Below are 8,908 nucleotides of genomic sequence, written 5' to 3' on the forward strand. Positions count from 1 at the left end.
AGCTGGGACCCGGATGCAGGTCTGGATTGCACTACCCTGAGATAATGACCTGAGCCAAGATCATGACCTGAGCTGAAATCAAGAGTTAGATGCCTAATGGACTGAGCCACCCACATGCCCCTGCACTAAATATTCTTAATGACAAATTTATTTAAGAGACATGTTGTCTGTGAAATTCTCTGTATGGAGTTAGTTTATCTAATTTTTTAATCTTAAAGATTTTTATTAATTGATAATTTTATCCATTCTGTTATGATTCATCCAAGTTCTTAATCTTTAAGGAGTCAGCAACACGAATACCAAATCTAAGTGATATAGAGGCGACTTCAAGTATATTTTGTAGTGATGCTCTTTTCTTCTTTTATCATTAATACAAAGTGATTCAGAAACTGACAAATTGTATCAATATGATGTCACTAATAAACTTGGTATTGATTTCCCACAACTTATTATTTTTAATTAATTGTTAATATAATAAAACACAGATAATAAATACAATGCAGTTCTATGTTCTGCCTTGTAAATACCTCTTTAAAGACAGCAGCTCTGTCTTCATAAGAAAGTCATCAATCCTCTTCAAAATGACCATAGCAATAATCCTCAAAAGGAACATAGGTCAGGCTGCAGTGCATATAGTAGGCACCATCTGTGCATTATCTTAGTGCCTCCTGGCAATGAATTTTGGGGGAAATGATAAAAGCCAAGAGACACACATGAGTACAGTGACATGGTGACACAGTGACATAGTGCAGTTTTGATCTTACATATGAAGAAATTAGTTATTTTCTCTAACCCAGTGCAAACAACAGAGGGCATTGAATGCCCCTTTTTGACAGCTTGCTTTCCCCTCAGAGGCAAAAGATAATTGGGCTCATGGAGCTGTACATCTGTCCATCCTTTCCATTTTACAAACGAAGTTCATAGTCATTGGGCTTATGTTCATTGAATTGATGTGAAAAAATTGGATTGATGTAAAAGAATATATGCAAATTTATGTAGAGAAAAATAAGCTATAATTTGCATTTTTGTCAGCCAGAATCAGTTGGATTTTGTTCACAAATATTTATAAAACCCATTCCCTTTGCCAGGCACTATGCTAAGTACTGCGAGTAAGAAAGATTATGTACCTTTGAGTAACAAACATCTAAGTGGAAGTATCAGAAAGAGATAAAGTTTTCAAGACTATGGCAAACTATTACAGGTATGCACAAGGAACTATTAGAGAGGCTAAAGAGCTAACCAACCTAGCCTCAAGGCTGAGGGTTCTTGTATACTCACACATTCTCAAGGCTGAGAATGTGTACTTGTATACTCTTGAAAGATAGGTAAATGGTAATTAAACAGATATTAGGAAAAAAGTAATGCCTACATTGTAATTTAAGCATTCCAGGTTGCTGAGATGTGAAATATGGTATAATATTCACATACATAATATGGTATGTACCAAGGAACTACATGACTATCCATGTTACTAAAAGATAAAGTACAAGTGGGGGGTAGTAAAGATGAGAAACAGTGGGTAGGATGGGTTTAGATAAGGCAGAAGATTATAATTTTGGAGAAGTGTTGGCATTTCTGTCAAATATTTAAGAAAGTATGTGTGCCATGGTCAGATTTATATTTCAGTCAGATTCTATGGTGGTAGCATAGTGGATGGAACATTGGTTTTAAGCTGGTCAAGCAGGGAGACCAGTTAGGAGAGATTTTTTTTCCCTAAAATAAGACAGTATGGAATGGAATGGAATGGAATGAAATGCACTTCATTTCATTTTGGCTTCTGCACCCTGTTCTAATGTGTGGAGGTAGGTTTCTTCCACACTATCACCAAGCAAGGAAGTCTCTGGATGTTAGCTAGACATCCTATAATTCGGTTAAATTCTGAAACTATCACCTGGAGATAGCATCAGATTCCTCAGTTGCACAGACAGCTCTCCACTTCGATGCCAGGCTCAGCCAGGCTTTTGCCTGTGCTTCTGATCAACTGGCTCTAAACCAGAGGTTCTCCTAACCCAACCCCCTTCCTTGCATTGGATTCATTTTCTAGAACAGCTCACAGAAATCACTAGGTTACTAGCTTATGACAAAGGATATCAAAGGATACAAATCACCAGCCAGATGAAGAGATAAAACATTTCTCTGAATCCCATGAGTCTGGTACTTTATTGAGGCTTTATCACATGGGCTAAACTGATTAAATCTTTGGCCATTGATGATTGACTCAACCTGCAGCCCCTCTCCTTTTCCCTGGGATCAGAGTGTGGTACTGAAAATTCCAAACCTCTATTCCTAGTCAATATGCCCTCAACCTTAGAGGGCTCATTAACACAAAAGTAAACCATTAACTTAACAAAAGATGTCTTTATAGCTCTCATCACTTAGAAAATTCCAAGAGTTTTAGTAGCTCTGTGTTATATTTATTATAAACCACAATATTGTAATCCTAATTTGAGAATGTTTAGCAATAAGATTGGTGACAATTTTTTATTAGATATCTGATGTGAAAAGGGAAAAAATAAAATATTTTTTACTTAAGGACCTCGGGGAATAGCTTTTCTAACCTCACAGATGGGGAACATCCTATATATCTAAGGGTAAGAAAGTTCTGAATAAAAAAGTGTAGAATGTGGAGGGGGTAGGACTTTCAGAATGGCAAAATGAGGAGCTTAGTTAATTATAAGCCTATTTCCCCAAAGCAGTGATACTGATGAAGTTTTGGAGTGCTGGGGGTTCAGACTCAATGGCCAAGAAAGAATTCTTGAAGACATTTTCTTGCAAAAAGGTGATTTTATTAAAGCATAGGGACAGGACCAGTGGGCAGAAAGAGCTACACTAGGGTTGTGAAGAGTGACTGGTTATACACTATGGAGTTGGGGGAGATCAAAGTTTCTTAAAGGGTTTTCCATATACTAAAGAAGACTCACAGATTACCCTAGGCCTAGCTATTGTCAAACTAAGGTTGTTTTTCCCTCTAGCAAAGCATTATCATTAATACCTTAGGCAGTTCCTGGAGATTAGGTTATTGATAAGATTACTTTTTCTTGTAACTTATTAAAATATTTGTAAACTGATGGAGACTCATATCCAGCATGACTATGATCTCCATCAGTTAACCACTGGTTTTCTTTCCCTTTCCTTTGCCTTTGGACAGAAAAGAGTGCCTGAGGAATATCACACATATTCCACCTGGTGTGGGGGTGGGAGGGGGGGTAGGAGGAAGGGTGTTGTTAGCTTGTGCTTTGCCCTCAGCTTGCCTAATGCTACCTCATCAATAGAACTGAATAAAGTTGTCAGAATAACCACTTGAAGATTTAGCAAATGGAGAAGCATTATTTATTCAAGAGAACCCACTAAATCTTGGTAAGATTAGGAGTCTATGGCATTTCAGCTAGGGACTGATTCCCTTCCCCCAACATGTAGGCCAGGCCTTAAAAACCAGCAGCCCTGCCTCACTGCCAGATGGGCTCATTTTATTTGGAGTGGAGTGTGGAAAAATCTATGCCCAGGGCACTGTCAAAAACAATAGAGATCTCAGTGGCAAATAATTAGAGAAGGCTAATATGAGCTAGCTTGAGGTCATAGTACTAGTTGGGGTAAGCATCACAAAGGCAGACCAGCCAGAAATTTAACAGGGAGATCCAGCAGAAGAGACAGCCAGAGGCCTTGCTGAAATCCCACTTATCTCTGGCGGTCTGGAAGATTGTGCACAGGCAGAAGGCTGAGCCTGCTCAGAAAAAAGCAGAAATGCCTCTGGTGAATTATTCCTACCTGGTTGAGTACAGAAAGTAAAAAATAGTGCCGAATTGCAAATTCCCTGAACGTAAATAAAAGCAACCATTGAAGAAATAGAGACCATTGATTTTCTCTCAGCCCAACTAAACATTAGATAGACCCCCCTCCTGCCTCTAGGCCCCCAGATGTCTCCCTCACCCTGTCATGAAGATTGGAGAAAGTTAACTCTTATTTCCGGGTAAAGCCAATTAACAAGCACAGATAACCTGTTATCCCACCCACTGTAGCCCTTAAAAAAATATCTCCTATTCACTGTTTCATTGAAATTCAGTTCAGACTGCATTCTGATTTCTCTCATCTATTGTAATAGTCTTCCTTACTGGATTAACTTCATCTGGTGCAGTTTTTGCCTTGATATTGATGGGATTTGGGGGTGATGGTGGGGTTTGGAGCTGATGGCCAAGAAAGAATTCTTGAAGATGTCCTTGGTGCAAAAAGGTAATTTTATTAAAGCATGGGGACAGGACCCACGGGCAAAAAGAGCTGCCCTGGGGTTAGGAAGAGTGACCTATTATTACACCTTCAGGTTGGGAGGTGGTTAGGGACAGCTTAAGTCTCTAAGGAATTTTGGAAGCAAGGTTTTCAGGACCTTGAGGAGCTAGCTATTGTAAGCAAAACGTCATTTATTACTGTTCAGTAAAACTCAGTCAGGACTCTTCAGACGTATATCAGGGGGCATACACTTGGAGTATAATTGCCAATATATACTTGGGGTTAAAGATAAAGGATGTTTACAAAGGATTTTTTTTGTATGTTTAAGAAGACTCACAGGATCCTGGGGGGTCAGGATAATGGTAAGCCAAGATTCCCTTTTGCCCCTAGCAGAGTGTCATCATGGAGGCAGCTGAGCTCCTAGAGGAAGGTCACTCTGTTTCAAGGACTTGTCAATGGACTGCAAGCAGTAAGGGAATTTAATTTTTAATTTGCCTTTGTTTCCCACATCACCATAACAAGCACTTAAACCCCCTTACATCTTACTGGGTATGATATTAGGGCTCCAGGAAATGGAGTCTATAGGTTTCTGGAAATTAGGCTATGGATAAGATTGCCTTTTTCTTGTAGTTTACTAAGTTATCTGTAAACTGAAGGAGACTCCTGTCGGTTTAACCATTTGTTTTGTGTCCTTTCCTTTTTCTTAGGCCGTCAGAAATGCCTGAGGAATACCACATGTATCCCACCTGGAGGTGGGGTTTGTGCTAGCTTGTGCTTTGCCTTCAGCTTGGCTTATGCTCCCTCATCAATATCACTATTTTCAGAAATTTACATTCTTATCTATACATTTCCAATAAAATGGCAGGTGGAAAATCTTCCAATTATTTCTGTAAGTCTAATATGATGTTCTGTCAAATATCTCCTGTTTACTCCTCCAGATTCATCCTCTATGCCTTAGTGAATGTTCTGTATGAATTATGTCATCTGGTTCCTTGCCTTCTGACTTGTGGTTGATTTCAGCCAACACTTAGCCCCAGAATGCGATTGAAGGGAGGGATCAGAGTAAAACTAAGATATTTCATCTTCTGAATTCATCCCTAGAGTATTCTTGATTGGCTATGTTATTTATGAAAGGGTGATCCTCTTTGGTTTTTGATAACCTCTCTTTCTTCAAATATCTTCAATTCCCGAATGGTAACAACTTGTGGTTCTTATATACATATCCGCTGTGGTAGGAGGAGACTGAGGAATGGTCTTATTGTAGCTTTTCAAATATTTAATAAAATATAAGAATACTAAATCTAGAAATATTTTAAAGTTTAACTTTTTCATATATCATCCTATAAATTTATCCTTATAAATGTGGAGATATATGTTTATACATATATATTCATATGTATATATAAATATGTGCACACTTATACACAGATACAATTTATAATATATAATATATGTTATTAACATGATTTATAATCTCTTAAGAAATAACCTAAATGTATTTGGGTAAGTGCTTCCTACTTTTTCTCTTTAAAAGTACAAATTTTAAGAAAGGTGCAAAGAACAATATATCACTTGTTAAAATAATTTAAAATTATTGTAAAAAAAAACATTATATTACCAAAAAGTAAGAATCAGCACTTTAATTCACCTACATTTTTAAAATTAATAAATTATAGCTCCCATCCTCCATTAGCCTTCTACTCTTTCTAGGAGAAAGGAAGCAGTTATTGTCCTGCTAGCCTTTTACTTAAATCCAGTGGGATAAAGATCTTTTAATAAGGATTTGAATTCAGAAAAGTTAGGTTAAGCTTGACTCATTTGTAAATCTTTCAAGTATATAATTTGTTTTACATTGCTTGATTAGTGTTTTTGCTAGTCATGATTAATTTGGTTATAATCAAGTAATGATATTGAAAAATTGCTTTATTATTTTTAGTTTGGCTCTTTGAATGCTCTTACAACAGAATGTTGTTCTGTTAACCGCTCAACTTTAAAACTATAGGCAATCTTTGGATTTTCAGTGTCTCCTATTGAAAATATGTAGGTAATAATAACTTTCTTTATCCTGTTTGGTTGTTTGTTTTTTGAGGAGAGAAAGTATGAATGAATAAAAAGCCTTCTTTAATATGCATTATGCATATATTTTTCATTTACATGTTCATGTGGAATGACATAACTTCCTATGAATCTACTATATTAAGACATTTTAAAGATTTTACGGTTAACTATAGTGAAGGGTTTGATGCACTGGGCCACATTTCTTCAGCCCACATGGTGTAGGCACAGTTTGTATGGTAGACGTATTTCTAAGATGGACCACAATAATCGTCTTTCTAATATTCACACGCTTTATGTAATGTCTTCCACCTGAGTATGAGTTGGACCTGGTGATTCACTTTTAAGTATAAAAGAACAAAAGTGATAGGATGTCACTCCTGTGATTAGGCTACCAAAAGCCATTGACTTCCATCATGTTTGTAGACTGTTTTTACTACGTTCTTGGTTTGAATGCTTTGATGAAACAGACTGCCATATTGGAGAAGTTGTCATGGCAAAAAACTAAGAAGCCTGTAGCCAACACTCAGACAGGAACTTTAGTTTAATAACTCACAAGGAATTGAATTCTACCAATAACCATGTGAGTCAGCTGGGAAGTGAATCTTTCTTGGTATAGACCTTGAGATAACTGACACCTCGGCTGACATCTTGATCACAGCCTTCTGAGAGACTCTTGAAGCAGAGGGCCCAGGTAAGCTGTGTCACATGAGAAATTGTGCGAAGGTATACCTTATAGTCAGAGCTAGCTACTTCAAAAAGTCTATTGGAAAGGTATACTGATAATAAAAGTTGTCGCAATATTTGTCAACTAAGATATGGAGAAAAATAAAAGATGTGTGACTATTTGTCCAGGGAAGCAAAATATTTTAAATTCCAAAAAGAGGCCAGAATCTTGGGGTGCCTGTGTGACTCATTTTGTTGAGCATCCAACTCTAGATTTTGGTTGAGGTCATGATCTCACAGTTGTGAAATCGAGCCCTGCATCAGGCTCCATGCAGAGTGTGGCCCACTTGTGATTCTCTCTCTTCCTCTCTGCCCCTCCCCCCTTCTCTCTCTTTCAAAAATAAATAAATAAATAGATAAACAGATAAATAAATAAATATTTTCAAAAAAAACCAAAACAAAACAATAGGCCAGAGTCTTGATCTAGGGGAAAAAAATTTAAATACCTTTGTTAGCTGAGATTTTTAAGCATTAGAATACGTACTCTGAACTTGTGTTAATTATGGAAAGGCTAACATTTTCATCAAGCCCTAAGAAATACTGATAGTTATCAACTCCAAGTGGTTTTCTCTGAATTACTGTTTATAATAAATAGTTGTAATTCATACTTATATTCTTTTTCATAACTTTAAGATGCTCATAAAATCATCTTTGTAAAGAAGGAAGCATAAAGAAATACTCAAAATAAATGTATTCTGTCATATAAAGAGACAGCCAGTTGTCCAATCAACATCTATTTTACCTGGCTTTTCCCAAGTTTTCTCTGGGAAGATGGTAGCCTACCTGTAAATAGCATGCGTAAGCATTGCCCATAGCTAGTTTTGGTCATGTGACCAAGTTCTGGCCAAAGGCTTATGATTGGAAATTACACCAACACACTTCACGATCTCTAGAAGAAAGCTATTAGATACCTCTTTTTCCCCCTCATTTGCTACATACTATGAAATATCCTAGAACTTAGGCTTAAAACACAAAGATGAGTACTACATGCTGAAGATGGTTACCGGGTCATCTCTGAATTTATGACTTCTGGATTTTTTGTTTTTTCTTGAGAGAGAGTGTGTGCTCAAGCAAGGGATGGGTAGAGGGAGAGAGAGAAACAATCTTAACCAAACTCCACCCACCACAGAGCCTGACTACAGACTTGACCCTACCACCGTGAGATCACGATCTGAGTGAAAATCGAGTTGGATACTTAACCAACCAAGCCACCCAGGAACCCCTGTCCTCTGGGTCTTATGCAAGAGAAAAATCTCTATTTCATTTCGGTCATATTTAAGATATCTTTGTTACAATTGTGTTGCCTTCATGTAACAATAAACCTAATATTGGAGGTACTAATACTGGAGGTAAAATCTCTGTCTTACAAATTGGACTTTTCACATTGTGATATAAATATAGAAGTTGGAAGTCTGATGACCCCTGTTACACTATAGCCAATGTGATAAATTTCTTATCTTTAATAGCTTAGAAGGCAGATCATATGCTTGAAAAACCCAAAGATCTAACAAAAGAGATTAGAAAAACTCAGGACATATGTTTATCACAAAAGAGACAAAGTAAAAGGAAGAACCTTAGGAAGGAATTAATCAACTTGAGACTAGAGGTAAGATGGAAGACAGCTGTGCTAATAGGGGCATTCTCTGGTTATGAGCTGCAGTCAAAATTGACCAGGGGTCCAGTAATTTGGAGATTTGCAGGGTTAGAAAAACCAACTATTTCCAAACTCCAGATATCAAAAGTATGAGTGCCACTTCAAGTCTTTTTCATGATATTCTCATTAAATGCATTTTATCTGGAAATTTCCAGTCTATGTTGAAATGTTTAATTTGTGATTCAATGAGTTCCTTAAAGTTAGGAGGAGGCAAATGTCCATGACTCAAACAAAGACAAAACTACAATGACT

The 8,908-nt window shown here is 37.0% G+C and overlaps 1 long non-coding RNA gene across 2 annotated transcripts in view; it reads left to right on the forward strand.

Annotated features, from left to right (window-relative positions):
• The window catches only part of LOC122241391, a 105,727-nt gene extending 100,599 nt beyond the window's left edge, over positions 1-5,128 (forward strand). The window contains exons 5-6 of one of the 2 annotated variants that reach the window (XR_006221502.1): positions 1,089-1,201; positions 4,929-5,128. This is a non-coding gene — a long non-coding RNA (uncharacterized LOC122241391). The remainder of the gene's footprint in view (positions 1-1,088; positions 1,202-4,928) is intronic. The other variant, XR_006221503.1, reaches the window with a different exon arrangement.
• Positions 5,129-8,908: the final 3,780 nt, after the last annotated feature.

The sequence above is a fragment of the Panthera tigris genome, chromosome C1, assembly GCF_018350195.1.
Source record: "Panthera tigris isolate Pti1 chromosome C1, P.tigris_Pti1_mat1.1, whole genome shotgun sequence".
Lineage (NCBI taxonomy): Eukaryota > Metazoa > Chordata > Mammalia > Carnivora > Felidae > Panthera > Panthera tigris.